At 39.3% G+C, this 18,505-nt stretch overlaps 1 protein-coding gene and 1 long non-coding RNA gene across 2 annotated transcripts in view; one reads left to right on the top strand and one right to left on the bottom strand.

Annotated features, from left to right (window-relative positions):
* Positions 1 to 18,505, bottom strand: part of LOC124802491 (glutathione synthetase-like) — a 138,191-nt gene that overhangs the window by 61,509 nt on the left and 58,177 nt on the right. The gene's annotated exons all lie outside the window — the stretch shown is intronic.
* The window catches only part of LOC124802492, a 93,707-nt gene that overhangs the window by 71,501 nt on the left and 3,701 nt on the right, over positions 1 to 18,505 (top strand). Inside the window, exon 2 of the long non-coding RNA XR_007017125.1 lies at positions 17,639 to 17,825. This is a non-coding gene — a long non-coding RNA (uncharacterized LOC124802492). The remainder of the gene's footprint in view (positions 1 to 17,638; positions 17,826 to 18,505) is intronic.

Raw genomic sequence — 18,505 nt, 5'->3', positions numbered from 1 at the left:
AAAAACTGACATGTTCCACATCCACGAGGATCTCCTCAGCAAGGATCTATGGAACGAAAAACTAATCTAATCTAGGTATCTGTAAGAATAGGAAATTTTCAATTTATGCAAAGTTTATTAATAATATCAAATGCTAATTTACAGCTAATTTACAAATATTATATGTTGTAGATTGATTATTGAAGTATCAAATGACTTCCGATTTTGATGCAGAATTATAGTTTTGTAAAAATGATGACTGTCTGACAGTAGTATCTTTTAAGGTGCCTCCAACTACAGGTCAACAAGACATATTGGTGAACAATATATGTTTAATTGCAATGAGAAATTGGTAATCAAGGGAGAACTTACAATTAATTGAAGATTGATAACAATCAAATACATAGTAAAGCTTATGAATCTATCCTCGTACAGGATAGAATAGTCTATGGAAGTATATATCAGTATGCTCTGATAAACCGGGAGTAACAGGTGATTACATTTGTCAGTTTAGAATAAAAGATGAAAGACATTTCTTTTGTAGTTCTTATATTGTACCTTTCAGCTTACAATATGTGATAAACATAGAAATAAATAAAATGATAGAAAACCAAGTTGTTGAACAACAATCCATTGTTAGCTGTTAAGGAAGCCACAGGTGGGGTGCACCTAGTCTTAGATGCACTTACTATAAATAAGCATATAGAAACCAAAAGAGATATGTGCAACAATGAATTGCTTGCTAGGTTTAAACAAGCCAAATATTTCAGTTGAATGCATCTGACATCTGGATATTGGCAAGAAAAGTTACACGAAAATTCAAAACACAATATGACTTTCTGGTTTGATGGAAAATCATATCAATTCAAAGTATTGCATCTTGGCCTCAATATTTCAGTTTCAGTATCTATTCATGCCTTAAATGAAGCCTTGGGGAAAGAACTATTGCAAGAACTGATTTCTTATGTAGATCACATTTTATTAGTATCCATAACAAGGTAAGAGCATTGCACCTTTAAAATTCAAAATCTCATTTTTTCAAGGATGAATGGAGGTAGGGGTACATGGTATCAAACCAAATCCTGAAAGGATAAGAGCTATAAAACATTGTCCAGAACTCCGGAACATAAAACAATAACACTCGTTCCTTGGAAGAGTCCGATTTTATCATCAGTACATGCAGGGTCAGGTACTTGATGATCTGAGACTGTTATCATTATTAAAACAAAGATCTAGATGGATATGAGATGAAGGGGCATCAGAAGCTTTTAAGAATATTAAAGAAGCACTACTGAATGTGCCTATACTGACTCACCCTGTGACATACGAGCAGTTTTAAGTTATAAACCGAAGTGTTGGAGAACTCTATCGCCTCAGAGTTACTTCAGGGAGCATGGATTCCTGCAATTGGTGAACATGACTATTGGTTTTGAAAGTAGAAACCTTAAGAAGCATGAATTTAATCACACAGTTACAGAGAAAGAGGTGTTAGCTTTTGTTTGGAGTATACAAAAATTCCAGACATTAATATCAGGATCAGAAATAATTATCTACACAGAAGGTGTCATTTCTGTGATTAGCTTTTGAACCTTGTCATCCCAATAATGAGGTAAGGACCCAAGCCTTAAGGATAAAGCAGGGAGTAAGGCAGATGAGTATTATAGCATTCAATTTCAGCAACACATACAGGCAATATTATTACCAGCTGAAGACGAATTGTGGGTGATTATAAATGGTATTTTGTCCTGGAAATTAAACACCACCACATTTAGTTGGAAATTATGCATACTTCAAAATGCATGAGAAGATTTAACATGGTTGATCCATTAGCGATATGGACATAGTGGTATTCATAAGTGCATTACCAACATTAGCAGATGTTATAACCTTCAGAATTTAAGTAGCAAAATAGTAAAGCTACTGTGCTCCTGTGAAGTATGCCAGAAAGTTAAAGATGATAACAGCCATCTACAACATAATCAATGGAAACTCCAGGATGGAATAACAACAATATTAGGAATAGAATAGATTGCTACTCACTGTAAGGACGACCTGCTGAGCTGCAGACAGGCACAATGAAAAGACTGTTACACATGTAGCTTTTGCGCGAACGTGCAGGTAGGTGTGTGGGTGTGTGTGTGTGTGTGTGTGTGTGTGTGTGTGTGTGTGTGTGTGTGTGTGTGTGTGTGGTCTATTTTTGACAAAGGCCTTGTTGGCCGACAGCTAACTTTCAAATAGTCCTTTTGTTGTGCCTTTCTGCAGCTCAGAATCTCCGCTATATGGTGAGTGAATTAACTAGTTATTTAAAGTAGGGTTTTTTTATTAATTTTAAGTGATGTTGCAATTAGTTAAGTAAGTTGAGTTACAAGACATCTTTCATCTAAGCGGGCGGATCTGTGGTATAACGGTTAAGTGCAGTGTGTGCTCTTGTTTTATATAGTGTAGGTGAAGCGGAAGTCATGTTTTCTCAGGACATTGGTAAGGCATGACTTCGAATAAACCTCTCCATCTGCTGCGACAAGAGTGCTTGCTCTTTGGGTATCGCGGCTTGGTAGTGCCTTTGAGACCAACAAACAAAGAGGGAGCATGCAAGACTGAAAACAATCTTAAATAAATGAATAATCATTATAAGAACTGTCATTCTCTCAACTGCTAATGTCAAATCAATACACTTGCAAGCTGTAATCTGTCATGAGCTATGAAATAAGATAAATCTGTTCATCAGTTATTCTAACTGAAGCTGTACAAGAGACACATTGTACGTAAAATACAGAAGAGTTGATGCAAAACTATGTACATCATTTAGTAGCTTGGAAAGTTTGGAGCTCTTTTCCAGCACGTGGAAGGTGAAGAACTCAGACCGTACGGTTCCATGCCACTGCACAGCAAGGACCACAAAAGGAATTAACTTCAAGAATGGCCGCTATCGACAGGGGATCTCAAGTTGATTCCGTATTTCTAGATTTCCGGAAAGCTTTTGACACCATTCCTCACAAGCGACTTCTAATCAAGCTGCGGGCCTATGGGGTATCGTCTCAGTTGAGCGACTGGATTCGTGATTTCCTGTCAGGAAGGTCACAGATCATAGTAATAGATGGCAAATCATCGAGTAAAACTGAAGTGATATCAGGTGTTCCCCAGGGAAGCGTCCTGGGACCTCTGCTGTTCCTGATCTATATAAATGACCTGGGTGACAATCTGAGCAGTTCTCTTAGGTTGTTCGCAGATGATGCTGCAATTTAACGTCTAGTAAGGTCATCCGAAGACCACTATCAGTTGCAAAGCGATTTAGAAAAAGATTGATGTATGGTGTGGCAGGTAGCAGTTGACGCTAAATAACGAAAAGTGTGAGGTGATTCACATGAGTTCCAAAAGAAATCCGTTGGAATTCGATTACTTGATAAATAGCACAATTCTCAAGGCTGTCAATTCAACTAAGTACCTGGGTGTTGAAAATTACAAACAACTTCAGTTGGAAAGACCACATAGATAACATTGTGGGGAAGGCGAGCCAAAGGTTGCATTTCATTGGCAGGACACTTAGAAGAAGCAACAAGTCCACTAAAGAGACAGCTTACACTACACTCGTTCATCCTCTGTTACAATATTGCTGCGCGGTGTGGGATCCTTACCAGCTGGGATTGACAGAGGACATCGAAAGGGTGCAAAAAAGGGTAGCTCATTTTGTATTATCACGTAATAGGGGAAGAGTGTGGCAGATATGATACGCGAGTTGGGATGGAAGTCATTAAAGCAAAGATGTTTTTCGTAGCAGCGAAATCTATTTACGAAATTTCAGTCACCAACTTTCTCATCCGAATACGAAAATATTTTGTTGAGCCCAACCTACATAGGTAGGAATGATCATCAAAATAAAATAAGAGAAATCAGAGCTCGAACAGAAAGGTTTAGGTGTTCGTTTTTCCCGCGCGCTGTTCGGGAGTGGGATGGTAGAGCGATAGTATGATTTTGGTTCGATGAACCCTCTGCTAAGCACTTAAATGTGAATTGCAGAGTAATTATGTAGATGTAGATGTAGAGAACATAAATTAAATGCCACAAAAAGTTGACAGATGTGCACAAGGGTGAAAAATTGTACATGAAGTGACAGACATTAACCAACATTAACCAATTCCCCATTGTAACACTGGAATGGCTAATGACAACTATGTGACAACAACCTCATACAAAGCAAAAGCAATGTGGAGTATGATACGAAATAAAACTGCCTGCCTGAACTTGAAAACACAATTCTGAAGCACAACTCCAGAGTCGTTAATCCATTACAACTAGTGAATATATTTAGCAACTACTGAGGAAATATTGTAAAGCAACTACTAGAGAGAATTAATAAACCCTTGCCCAACACACAAAATAAAATAAAAACTCCAACAGCCTCTGCATTCTCCTGGGAAACTAATATTGATGAAATTACATTAGGCACAAAGAGCCTTAAAAATAACCTATCATCAGGAATTGTTGACCTTCCCTGATGATTGTGTGGAAGTAGCAAAAGTTGTCTCAATCTTTAAGAAAGAAGAGAAAAATAATTTGAAAAATTACAGACCCATACCAATGTTACCTGTGTTTTGGTACCTAAGAAATTTTCTGTGAAGGAACCAAAACCATCTGGTGCTCAGCAACACTTCAGGAAGAATAAATCCTCAACAACTGCCATATACGAATGTGTACACTCCACTCAAGATGCTCTGCACAAAAAATGAAAAGCAGTTGTGATCTTACATTTGACTAAAGCTATTGTTGTCATAGATCACAAAATTCCACTAGGCAAACTGCAGTCCTGGTATCAGATGCATCACTTTGTTTCAGCTCACAGTGAACAAAGTAGCAACAAAACACACTGATGGACATAATGAAACTTACTACTCTGATTACAGAGATATTGCACAAGCCGTATCCCAGTCTTTGTTACTTGGATTAATTCTGTCCTCCTTTACATAAAAGACTTACTGTTGAACATCTGTGCCACTACCAAGTACACTCTTTGGAGAAATGACCATGAGGTCATAACTGAAGGTACAGGTGAGTTTGGTGATTGATTTGAAAATAGCAACACAAAGAAAACCACCTTCCTTCCTGAAGTTTCATTTGAGACCCCAAAAATGTATGCCCCAGACTAAAATACAAGGCTCTGAAGCATCCGCTCTATCAATACAAGATTTTTAAGCACGTGGATCGAGGACAACTTATTTAAATGGTGAACATGCATTCGTGAAACTAATAATAATCTGAATAAAATTTGCTATGCCTTCCACACTCTTGCATACTGCACAGGCCCAGAGACTGCTCACACACAGTTCCATAGCGTAAAGCAGTATGGCATCATATTACCGTGAGATTTCGCACATACCTCAGACATTCTCCTTGCTCAGGAGAGAGGTGCAAGAGTGACGAATAGTGCAAAGCCAACTGACAGAAACAGCCTCTCTTCCAAAAATGACTCATTTTACCTCTTGGCAAAATCTACATTTTATACATGTGTATGTTTGTAAAAAGTAACACAGTATGTGTAAGTGCGGCAAGAAACTAAATAACATTTAATAACTAATATGAGAAATCATGTTTTGTAAATTCTCATCACATCAATCAATCATCACATCACGCTATGACTTCTCCAACATTGTTTGTATGTCTTTAACAAGAATGTTTCAGATGTTAAGTAAATAAATACAAAATGATTATAAACTCAATTCACTTAATTTTTTTGCAATTACTTTAACGTGTTTAAGGCCACCTGTTATATCTGGTCTTTCGAAATGCTAAAAGTCTGCTCTTTAAGAATAATTTTACTTCAGTGTGCATATTTAATATTTGCAAAGCCCTATCAAGGCTCATCTGCAGTGCTTCTGCTTCATGAAAGTTGTAACCTAGTAGCCATTATACTACAGTAAATGCAGTTATTTTCTAAAAACAAAGGAATCTCCAAATTGAAAGTTTTCAAATACTAGTTTGCAAAGGTAGGTATTACAATGGGAAATTCTGACAATATGTACATGCTTCGATCTCAGCATGTGTGCTGCACTACAGTGAAACTGTATAACGTGTGACTGCCGTGTACGGACGCAGGAGCAGCTGGTCACTGTTCCCGAACAGCTGAACGTGTTGATGGCCGTGGTCAGCTGTCTTCAGGCTGCTGCCTCGGAGGGTAGCGGCAGTGGGGAGTCTGGTGCGTAGCATGGTACACCCCAGGTGTTACATGCTTCACCCACTGTGCCTGCTGTCGAGACATCTTCGCGGGTACCGGATGCGGTTGGGCCACCCTCTCCCCAAGGGGAGTGGCGGGTTCAGCGGCGTTCGCGGCGCATGAGGCGGAGGGTCAATGTGGAAGCTGGCTGTGTGGCATCACCCGCTCTGCCTGTGAGTGGACATGTGGCCGCTCCTTCAGCAAGGTCAGGTCCGAGCAGGCACACGGGGGGAGGGGATTATTAGTTACTGGGAGCTCCAATGTTAGGCGGGTGATGGAGCCCCTTAGGGAAATAGCGGAAAGGCCAGGGAAGAAGGCCAGTGTTCACTCTGTCTGCTTGCCGGGGGGGTTTCATCCAAGATGTGGAGGAGGCCCTGCCAGCGGCAACAGAGAGCACTGGGTGCACCCGACTGCAAATTGTTGCTCATGTCGGCACCAATGACTCCTGCCGTCTGGGTTCAGAGGTCATCCTCAGTTCATACAGGCGGTTGGCGGAATTGGTGAAGGCGGACAGCCTCGCTTGCAGGGTGGAATCTGAGCTAACTATTTGTAGTATCATTCCCAGAACCGAACACGGTCCTCTGGTTTGGAGCCGAGTAGAAGGCTTAAACCAGAGGCTCAGACGATTCTGCGGAGATCTGGGGTGCAAATTTCTCGACCTCCACTATCGGGTGGAGAAATGTAGGGTCCCCCTGAATAGGTCAGGCGTGCACTACACGCCGGAAGTGGCTACAAGGGTAGCAGAGTACGTGTGTAGTGCACATGTGGGTTTTTTAGGTTAGAGCATTCCCTCCCTAGGCCCGACAAGATGCCTCCTGAGACATGGCAAGGTAGGAGTAGGCAAAATGCAACAGGGAATAACAATATTAATGTGCTAATAATAAACTGCAGGAGTGTCTATAGAAACGTCCCAGAACTGCTCTCATTAATAAACGGTCACAATGCCCATATAGTACTAGGGACAGAAAGTTGGCTGAAACCAGACGTAAACAGTAATGAAATCCTAAACTCAGATTGGAATGTATACCGCAGAGACAAGCTGGACAGTACAAAACAAGAAAACGAAAAAGGGTAGCAGTTAAAGAGGAATGGGAAAGAAATCACAGAAAAATCAATCGATAGCATGGTACGGCATATATTTCTACGAAGAATTCTGAAATTCCTGCAAGAAATGTGAAGCCAAAAGCTTTCTCTAATGTCCATGACTGTGCACCAGTAAGCTTACTGAGCAAGACAGACAAAATATCCATAGAGCCTACTGGGATCTTGGATCAGTTGAGCCACAAAGGGAGTACCTAAATAAGATAGTGGAAGGAGGAGAGAAACTGAGTGTGAGGTCAAAATTGGATAACTCACTAAGGAAGAGGATCAAGAAATTTTATCTAATAAAGGGATCTGATAAGATTCAAGTGTTTATGCAATTTTTCCACAAGACATTTGACATTTCTGAAACCTATGTAAGGAATATTATTTTAAAAAAAGAAAAAAGAAATAAAGAAAGAAAGAAAAATGAACATCATGTAATTGAGAAAGAGTGAAGATTATGTCATGAGCCAGATATAAAGAGAGCTGAAGAAAGTAAAGAGGCTATAAGGAAAGACATTAATAGTTTTCCTACCCTTCCTTCTCATTACAAGAGGAAAGAATGTCCAGCAGATTATTTACTGCTGATATGAGTATTAAGATAATGTATGAGTTATATTGGGAACAGCACTATGAGGAAGGAAAGACAGTCAAGAAATTGTGACTGTATAGGTAGATATTCACAAAGGAATTTAATCTGAAATTCCACATGTCACGAAAAGATGTGTGTGATAAATGTTTAAAGTCTTCACACCTTTTGGTTGGGGAAAAGGAAGACAAAGATTTTAAATGGAACAGGAAGAGCATTTGAAAAGGAAAGAAATGGCGAAAGAATTTAAGAACATTAAGAAAGAAAGTGCAAGAAAAGACGAAACTTCGTTAGCTGAATTTGACTTACAAGCTGTGTTTTACTGCCCTAAAGTGACTGCAAAAGCAGTATTCTATAAAAGAAGGCTCTCCATGTACAATCTCACAGTTCTTAGTTTAGGAGAAAACAAAACCGATTGCTACATGTGGGATGAGACAACAGCAGAAAGGGAGTTTTTTGAAAAATCATGCACAAGGAAAACCAAGAACCTCGTTTTCTGATACATGTGGGGGCCACAACAGCAGATAATGTCCAACATGAGCACTATGCATTTGCATACAGTGAATACATTGGACATTCAAACCATCGACCAATGCTTTTTTGAGCCTGGACATTCATTCACAAATGGAAGTAGACTCAGCGCATGCGATCATCGAAAGAAAAAGTAAACATGTGAATGTTTCTGATCCCACTGGCTGGTATACAATTTTAAGAATGACCTCCAACAAGTACAGAGTGACAGAAATGGATAACACTAAAATTTTAGATTTTAACCGGCTTCAGAAGAAAATAATTCAGACTAGGAAAACTGCTGCGAATGGGGAAACTGTGAAATGGCTTAAGACTGTTTGGATGCAATATAGGAAAGATCAGAGTGACATGATGTTTATCAAGTATTCCTACGATGATTGTGACTTTCAAGTTTTGCACACCATGAAAATACCTGGCCTTGGAAATTCTTTGAATTCAGGACATGAAGACAATACTCTGTGCCCAGCATATGACAGTCCTCTCTGCATAATCAAAGAAAAGAAAAAAAGATGTTATAGATTTATGTAATAAGGGTATTATACCTCCCAGGTATCACACATTATATGAAGAACTCAATGCTGCTAATGATTTAGAAAATGTGGAAAACATGGAAGAATCACAGGAATAGATTTCATGTTTATTCTCTGTTTTTGTCTCCATTATTATTGTTGCTAGTTCATCACTTTAGCTATTTCATGTAAACCACTAATTTTGCCTGTGTTTCATTAAAATGATTTTTTTTATGTTTGTTACATGAAGAATAAAAAACGGGAACATTATTTCTGTTACCTGTAAATTGTTTATTCAATGTTACTGCAGACAAATAATGCAAAGTGAAAAAAGTAATGGCTTTTATGTATTCTCCATCACAGACTGATGATAAACTTCCTGAAAAACAGTTCTCTTGCTTATAGTACTCACTGAAAGCACTGACACACATTCCCATAGCTTGTTTCATGTAATCTATATTTATAAAGACATTATTAACACAACTGCAGTAATCCTTAATATGCTACCACTTAAAGCTGCATATTATTTGTTTGATGTTCATATGCGACTGGATTCGTGATTTGCTGTCAGGAAGGTCGCAGTTCGTAGTAATAGACGGCAAATCATCAAGTAAAACTGAAGTGATATCAGATGTTCCCCAGGGAAGCGTCCTGGGACCTCTGCTGTTCCTGATCTATATAAATGACCTGGGTGACAATCTGAGCAGCTCTCTTAGGTTGTTCGCAGATGATGCTGTAATTTACCGTCTAGTAAGGTCATCCGAAGACCAGTATCAGTGGCAAAGCAATTTAGAAAAGATTGCTGTATGGTGTGGCAGGTGGCAGTTGATGCTAAATAATGAAAAGTGTGAGGTGATCCACATGAGTTCCAAAAGAAATCCGTTGGAATTCGATTACTCGATAAATAGTACAATTCTCAAGGCTGTCAATTCAACTAAGTACCTGGGTGTAAAATTACGAACAACTTCAGTTGGAAAGACCACATAGATAATGTTGTGGGGAAGGCGAGCCAAAGGTTGCGTTTCATTGGCAGGACACTTAGAATATGCAACAAGTCCACTAAAGAGACAGCTTACACTACACTCGTTCATCCTCTGTTAGAATATTTCTGCGCGGTGTGGGATCCTTACCAGGTGGGATTGACGGAGGACATCGAAAGGGTGCAAAAAAGGGCAGCTCGTTTTGTATTATCACGTAATAGGGGAAAAGTGTGGCAGATATGATACATGAGTTGGGATAGAAGTCATTAAAGCATAGACGTTTATCGTCGTGGCGAGATCTATTTACGAAATTTCAGTCACCAACTTTCTCTTCCAAATGCGAAAATATTTTGCTGGGCCCAACCTACATAGGTAGGAATGATCATCAAAATAAAATAACAGAAATCAGAGCTCGAACAGAAAGGTTTAGGTGTTCGTTTTTCCCGCGCGCTGTTCGGGAGTGGAATGGTAGAGAGATAGTACGATTGTGGTTTGATGAACCCTCTGCCAAGTACTTAAATGTGAATTGCGGAGTAATCATATAGATGTAGATGTTATACAGCAGCAGCCATTAAGTTAAGGATTGGACAAATGTAACTACATGCATAATTTCATTAAATATTTAATTAGTGTCCACCAAGTGACTAGAATATGTAACACTTAGTAGAAAACAACAGTCAATTAAGTATGCTTTTTATTTACTGTACAAAGGTTTGTGAAAAACTATTAGAAAGTACTCAGTTTTTGGGACAAAACCCTTAAATCAAATTATCTCAAAAAACATGTTTTTGGAGCTACATTTCTCTGATCCCAAATGGGGGACTTAATGTATTGCCATATTTGGCAAATGTACATGTAATATTCTTCTAACTTTATATTACATAAGGCTGTCATCGAATGTTAACTACTGTCTCATTTTACATGGCTAGTGGATTATTAAGCGATTATTAACCGACAACAATACACAAAACTGTGTGCAGACACTATACATAAGTGTCTGTGTGTATCATATTTTTGGCAACAGTAATATAAATTAAAATCAGGATAACATGGCTGTGGGGAGAGAGAACTTTGAAATATTAGTTTAATATATTTCCATTTAACTTATTACTACAATAAAACAGGACAAAATAAAGAGGCTCATTACAATGTGAAAAGTATTTTGAGCAAATAGTGATTTTTCAGGATCTTATAAACTGCAAGCAAGGGGTGAGTGGGACATGTTACAAACGAATAATGTCAGCCCACTCTTAACTCTGTTGCAACTAAGGTCACCTGTCCTGTGTAGAGAGTACGTAACAGAACAGTGGTTTTTAAGTGAGTTCTGCAGGAACCTAGTTCAGAAACAGGCATTGTGCTGGAGTTTAAGTTGCTTTATATGAGTTATCAGTCCATTGAATTGTAAATATATATGTACATATTCCCCAAGCCACCACATAACAGAGTACCATGTACCACTACTGGTCATTCCCTTTCTCGCTGCACTTGCAAGTATAGCATGAGAAAACTACTAACTATATGCCTCTGTACTAGCCCCAATTCCTCTTAGGTTGGTTAACTGATTTGGGAGAGGGTTCCAAAGAGCATGGTCATCAGTCCCATTGGATTAGGGAAGGATGGAAAAGGAAGTCTGCCATGCCCTTTCAAAGGAGCCATCCTGGCATTTGCCTGATGCGATTCAGGGGAAATCTTGGAGAGAGAGAGAGAGAGAGAGAGAGAGAGAGAGAGAGGAAGGAAAAAAAAAGAAGAAGGGACGCCAGACACGGGTTTGAACCGTTGTTCTCCCAAAAGCAAGTCCAGTGTGCTAACCAATGAGCCACCTCGCTTGGTCCCAATTTCTCTTACTCTGTAGTCCTTATGCAAATTATACACTGGCAGCAGTAGAATCATTCTGCAATCAGCTTCACACGCATTTTTCTCTACATTTTCTCAATAGTGCTCTGATCAAAGATCATCATCTTCCTTCTAGTGATTCCCCGAGTAACAGATCTAGCTGCCCACCTCTGAATTGCTTCAACATCTTCCTTTAACCCAAGCTGATAGGGATCACAAATACTAACAGTACTCAAGAATGGCTCCCATTAATGTTCTACACGGGGTCTCCTATACAGATGAATCTACTTTTCCTAAAATTCTCCCAAGAAAGCAAAGTCTACCATTGCCTTCCCTTACATGCTCATTCCATTTCAAACTGTTTTGCAATGTTATGCCTAAGTATCTAATCAACATGATTGTCAAGCAGCAGGCTACATGCTTTATTCGACACTTCCAATGGCAGTCCTTACGATACCCTTGTCTCTGATGAGCACTTATCACCAAGGACAATGTACTGGGCTCTATTACTAAGTAATGTTTTGAGCCACTCGCATATCTGGAAACCTATTCTTTATGCTTGTACCTTCATTAACAGTCTGCAGTGGTACACTATTTCAATCTCTTTCCAGAAATCTCCCAATATGGAATTTGCCTGTGCCCTTCATCCACATGTAGTAGGATATCATGTGAGAAAAGAGCAAGTCGTGTTTCCCATGAGCAACACTTTCCAAATCCATGTCAAATTTTGGACAGCAGCTCTTCTGTCTCAAGGAAATTAATTACATTTCAACTCAAAATATGTTCAAGGATTCTGCAGTAAGACAACATTAAGGATACTAGTCTAAGTTTGCAGGTACGTTCTTTTACCCTTCTTATATAGGTTAGTCAAGGTGTTTTTTTCCAGCTGCTTATGACTTTGAAATTGGGTGAAAGATTCACAATAAAAACAAGCTAATTAAGGGACCAGTGCCGTAGAGTACTCTCTGTAAAACTGAAGTGGGATTCCATTCAGACATGGTGACTTATTTGTTTTCAATTCTTTCAGTTCCTTCTCTACACCAAAGACAGCTATTATTATGTCCTCCAAACAGGAGTCTGTGCAACAGTCAAGTGACATTATATTTGTACAATCTTCCTATGTGAATGATTTCTTTAATGTGAAATTTAATACATCAGCTTTCCTTTTGCTGTCTTCTATTGCCACACCAGACTTGATAGAAACCTTCGACCCACTTAGCAAATTTATGGAGGAGCAGAATTTTCTCCAGTTATCAGCCATATCTTTAGTGAAGGTATGACGGTTATGTTGTTGTTGTTGTGGTCTTCAGTCCTGAGACTGGTTTGTTGCAGCTCTCCATGCTACTCTATCCTGTGCAAGCCTCTTCATCTCCCAGTACCTACTGCAACCTACATCCTTCTGAACCTGCTTAGTGTATTCATCTCTTGGTCTCCCTCTACGATTTTTACCCTCCACACTGCCCTCCAATACTAAATTGGAGCCTCAGAACATGTCCTACCAACTGATCCCTTCTTCTGGTCAAGTTGTGCCACAAACTTCTCTTCTCCCAAATCCTATTCAATACTTCCTCATTAGTTATGTGGTCTACCCATCTAATCCTCAGCATTCTTCTGTAGCACCACATTTCAAAAGCTTCTATTCTCTTCTTGTCCAAACTATTTATCGTCCATGTTTCACTTCGATACATGGCTACACTCCATACAAATACTTTCAGAAATGACTTCCTGACACTTAAATCTATACTCGATGTTAACAAATTTCTCTTCTTCAGAAACGCTTTCCTTGCCATTGCCAGTCTACATTTTATATCCTCTCTACTTCGTCCATCATCAGTTATTTTGCTCCCCAAATAGCAAAACTCCTTTACTACTTTAAGTGTCTCATTTCCTAATCTAATACCCTCAGCATCACCCGACTTAATTCGACTACATTCCATTATCCTCGTTTTGCTTTTGTTGATGTTCATCTTATATCCTCCTTTCAAGACACTGTCCATTCCATTCAACTGGTCTTCCAAGTTCTTTGCTGTCTCTGACAGAATTACAATGTCATCGGCGAACCTCAAAGTTTTTACTTCTTCGCCATGAATTTTAATACCTACTCCGAATTTTTCTTTTGTTTCCTTCACTGCATGCTCAATACACAGATTGAATAACATCGGGGAGAGGCTACAACCCTGTCTCACTCCCTTCCAACCACTGCTTCCCTTTCATGCCCCTCGACTCTTATAACTGCCATCTGGTTTCTGTACAAATTGTAAATAGCCTGCCGCTCCCTGTATTTTGCCCCTGCCACCTTTAGAGTTTGAAAGAGAGTATTCCAGTCAACATTGTCAAAAGCTTTCTCTAAGTCTACAAATGCTAGAAATGTAGGTTTGCCTTTCCTTAATCTTTCTTCTAAGATAAGTCATAAGGTCAGTATTGCCTCACGTGTTCCAGTGTTTCTACGGAATCCAAACTGATCTTCCCCGAGGTCGGCTTCTACTAGTTTTTCCATTCATCTGTAAAGAATTTGTGTTAGTATTTTGCAGCTGTGCATTATTAAACTGATTGTTCGGTAATTTTCACATCTGTCAACACCTGCTTTCTTTGTGATTGGAATTATTAGATTCTTCTTGAAGTCTGAGGGTATTTCGCCTGTTTCATATATCTTGCTCACCAGATGGTAGAGTTTTGTCAGGACTGGCTCTCCCAAGGCCGTCAGTAGTTCCAATGGAATGTTGTCTACTCCCGGGGCCTTGTTTCGACTCATGTCTTTCAGTGCTCTGTCACTCTCTTCACGCAGTATCGTATCTCCCATTTCATCTTCATCTACATCCTCTTCCATTTCCATAATATTGTCCTCAAGTACATCGCCCTTGTATAGACCCTCTATATACTCCTTCCACCTTTCTGCTTTCCCTTCTTTGCTTAGAACTGGGTTTCCATCTGAGCTCTTGATATTCATACAAGTCGTTCTCTTATCTCCAAAGGTCTCTTTAATTTTCCTGTAGGCAGTATCTATCTTACCCCTAGTGAGATAAGTCTCTACATCCTTACATTTGTCCGCTAGCCATCCCTGCTTAGCCATTTTGCACTTCCTGTCGATCTCATTTTTGAGACGTTTGTATTCCTTTTTGCCTGCTTCATTTACTACATTTTTATATTTTCTCCTTTCATCAATTAAATTCAATATTTCTTCTGTTACCCAAGGATTTCTACTAGTCCTCGTCTTTTTACCTACTTTATCCTCTGCTGCCTTCACTACTTCATCCCTCAAAGCTACGCATTCTTCTTCTACTGTATTTCTTTTCCCCATTCCTGTCAATTGTTCCCTTATGCTCTCGCTGAAACACTGTACAACCTCTGGTTCTTTCAGTTTATCCAGGTCCCATCTCCTTAAATTCCCACCTTTTTGCAGTTTCTTCAGTTTTAATCTACAGGTCATAACCAATAGATTGTGGTCAGAGTCCACATCTGCCCCTGGAAATGTCTTACAATTTAAAACCTGGTTCCTAAATCTCTGTCTTACCATTATATAATCTATCTGATACCTTTTAGTATCTCCAGGGTTCTTCCATGTATACAACCTTCTTTCATGGTTCTTAAACCAAGTGTTAGCTATGATTATGTTGTGCTCTGTGCAAAATTCTACCAGGCGGCTTCCTCTTTCATTTCTTAACCACAATCCATATTCACCTATTACGTTTCCTTCTCTCCCTTTTCCTACACTCGAATTCCAGTCACCCATGACTATTAAATTTTCGTCTCCCTTCACTATCTGAATAATTTCTTTTATTTCATCATACATTTCTTCAATTTCTTTGTCATCTGCAGAGCTAGTTGGCATATAAACTTGTACTACTGTAGTAGGTGTGGGCTTCTTATCTATCTTGGCCACAATAATGCGTTCACTATGCTGTTTGTAGTAGCTTACCCGCATTCCTATTTTCCTATTCATTATTAAACCTACTCCTGGATTACCCCTATTTGATTTTGTGTTTATAACCCTGTAGTCACCTGACCAGAAGTCTTGTTCCTCCTGCCACCGAACTTCACTGATTCCCACTATATCTAACTTTAACCTATCCATTTCCCTTTTTAAATTTTCTAACCTACCTGCCCGATTAAGGGATCTGACATTCCACGCTCCGATCCGTATAACGCCAGTTTTCTTTCTCCTGATAACGACATCCTCTTGAGTAGTCCCGGCCCGGAGATCCGAATGGGGGACTATTTTACCTCCGGAATATTTTACCCAAGAGGACGCCATCATCATTTAATCATACAGTAAAGCTGCATGCCCTCGGGAAAAATTACGGCTGTAGTTTCCCCTTGCTTTCAGCCGTTCGCAGTACCAGCACAGCAAGGCCGTTTTGGTTATTGTTACAAGGCCAGATCAGTCAATCATCCAGACTGTTGCCCTTGCAACTACTGAAAAGGCTGCTGCCCCTCTTCAGGAACCACATGTTTGTCTGGCCTCTCAACAGATACCCCTCCATTGTGGTTGCACCTACGGTACGGCTATCTGTATCGCTGAGGCACGCAAGCCTCCCCATCAACGCCAAGGTCCATGGTTCATGGGGGGGATGACGGTGATAGATAATATATTTTTTGTGCATCAATCTCTTACAGATGCACAAATTCCTAACAACTTTTGCCTGTCATTTCTGCTTTCTTTCTTGAACCGAGAGTGCAAGAGTCTCCGTTTCCTCAGCATTTTCTGAATTTTGATATAAAAGCATGGTGAATTTTTTCTAACCCTAACCCACTTACTCAGCACGTATTATCCCAGAGTGTAAATTACAACCTTTTTAAAATAGCAAAAATACTCTCCTAGCCATCTTGATGGATTTATTGACTTTAATAACCATTGTCACTATGATGACATCATGATCACTGATCCCTGTCCCTACAATGAGTGTGATGATAATATCAGGCCTGTTTGTAGCTACAAGGTCTTAAATATTTCCATTGCATGTGGGCAGTTGAACTAAGCTGCTCAAGACAGTTTTCAGAAAACTTTGTTCAAAAGTGCTTCACAAGACTGGCTGCCAGTACCAGCTGCAATGAATACATAGATTTGCCTGTCTGTAGTCAGTAGGTTAGAATGGAATTATGGCAGCCATCTTTCAGTGAAGGTTCTCCCCCCTCCCTACCCCACCCCCATTCTTTCCCTATTTGCCAAGGAGTTGTGCAAATGTCAGGAGGAGAAAATTAGTTGGGCTATTGGGTTCCTATATGAGGACATCAACATCTGTGGCACTATCTTCGCGGCTGAATAGTGTCTCTGGTCTGTCATCCAATAGTTTTAATCTTATTTTCTTCAGTTTTGGTAAAACTTGTTCTTTATTTAGAGGTGATGGTGTTTGTATGGTCAAGGATGCTGACCGTTTTCCTTCTTGATGATGAATATTTTCGTCTGTAGGACACCTTGGTTTCAGAGCATTTTGGGATTCAGGGGAAGTTGTCCCTTTGCAGGTGTAGCTGCAAGTACATGTGTTTACATCCGATTGATATCAGTGTTAGTGTTTAAAAACTCTTGGCGATCGGTTTTTGAAGAGTTATTTGCAAAGAATGTGCACCATACTGGAGGTTGTATTACCTTTAAGGCTTTCTTAGCCTCATCATACTACATGATCAGGGCTTTTACACCTATCCATCAGCATGTAGACTACCTTGACGAAGGATATATGCCAAGCATTAAAAATATTTTGAATGGGCAACGATAAATTTATTTCACAAGTTCCAGTCACTGGTGAATTTACCTGTGGCAGAAATAACAACAGTTGCAACTTGCACACATTGATAGCTCAAAATTTCAACACTGCTTTGGTCTACTATAATTGTTAATCAGTTTATTAGTACAGTTATTATAAACAAGTGACTTATGAGATCAAAGTGTATGTATTTAATGTAAGACCTACTGAATTGTCGAATTTATTTGCAGAATGTGCCTTTGGTAATAAGGAGTGGAATATTTTTTGGACAGGATGGATCCTTGGCAATAATGCATTATGTCAATGAAATCTATCCCTTGGTGTTGGATCAAGTGTGGCACTGTTGTTTACCAAAGTCACTTGACCCTCTTCTAAACTATCATTTTTCAGGATAGTTAACTGAAGTGTCCAAACAAGGTAGGTACAGCTTATTCATATTTTAAATACTTATGCATACATTAAAGAAAAATGTATGCAAAAGTTACAGCAAATGTGTACTTAGTATAGTGCAATTTTTAAGAACTGTATAAGTAAATTAAAATAAAATAATAATTTACAGGAATGCTGTCACCAGCATTTTTCCCATTTTCTTCGAGACTTCAACAGTTGTAGCACAAAAGTTATTGGCACCGAGGTCATAAACATTTCTTGGTAGAAAACATGTCTGTTTGCCAGTGACATATGTCCTGTACAATTACTTAAAAAAAATTACTCACTGAATATTGTGAAGTATTTGCAGTTAACATTTTGACTGTAATGTTATTTTAAGTACACCATGAACTTGTGTTTTCAAGATAACCACTGGTGATAGATATTCAACTATCTTGCCTGACAACAGAATGAAGCAACCAGAAGAAATGGCCAGATGTTAATGAAGCTTAGTGCACACACCCACCAAAGTCACAAATGTAAATGATTAGAGTCACAATTCTCCGACAGGCAGAAAGGCCACAACAGTATTTTAGTGCTGTTCATGTTTAGTGTTGTTAGCAGGACCAGTAGAGTATATGAGGGGTGTGAACCATGTGAGATGCTGAGTGATCACTGAAGGACACAGATGCTGCATACTCAAGTGAAACAGTGATGTCAGCACCTAA

Source organism: Schistocerca piceifrons, chromosome 6 (genome assembly GCF_021461385.2).
Source record: "Schistocerca piceifrons isolate TAMUIC-IGC-003096 chromosome 6, iqSchPice1.1, whole genome shotgun sequence".
NCBI classification, from domain to species: Eukaryota; Metazoa; Arthropoda; class Insecta; order Orthoptera; family Acrididae; genus Schistocerca; species Schistocerca piceifrons.
Note: the sequence above shows the minus strand (reverse complement) of the source record. Positions and strands in the feature narration are given on the sequence as shown.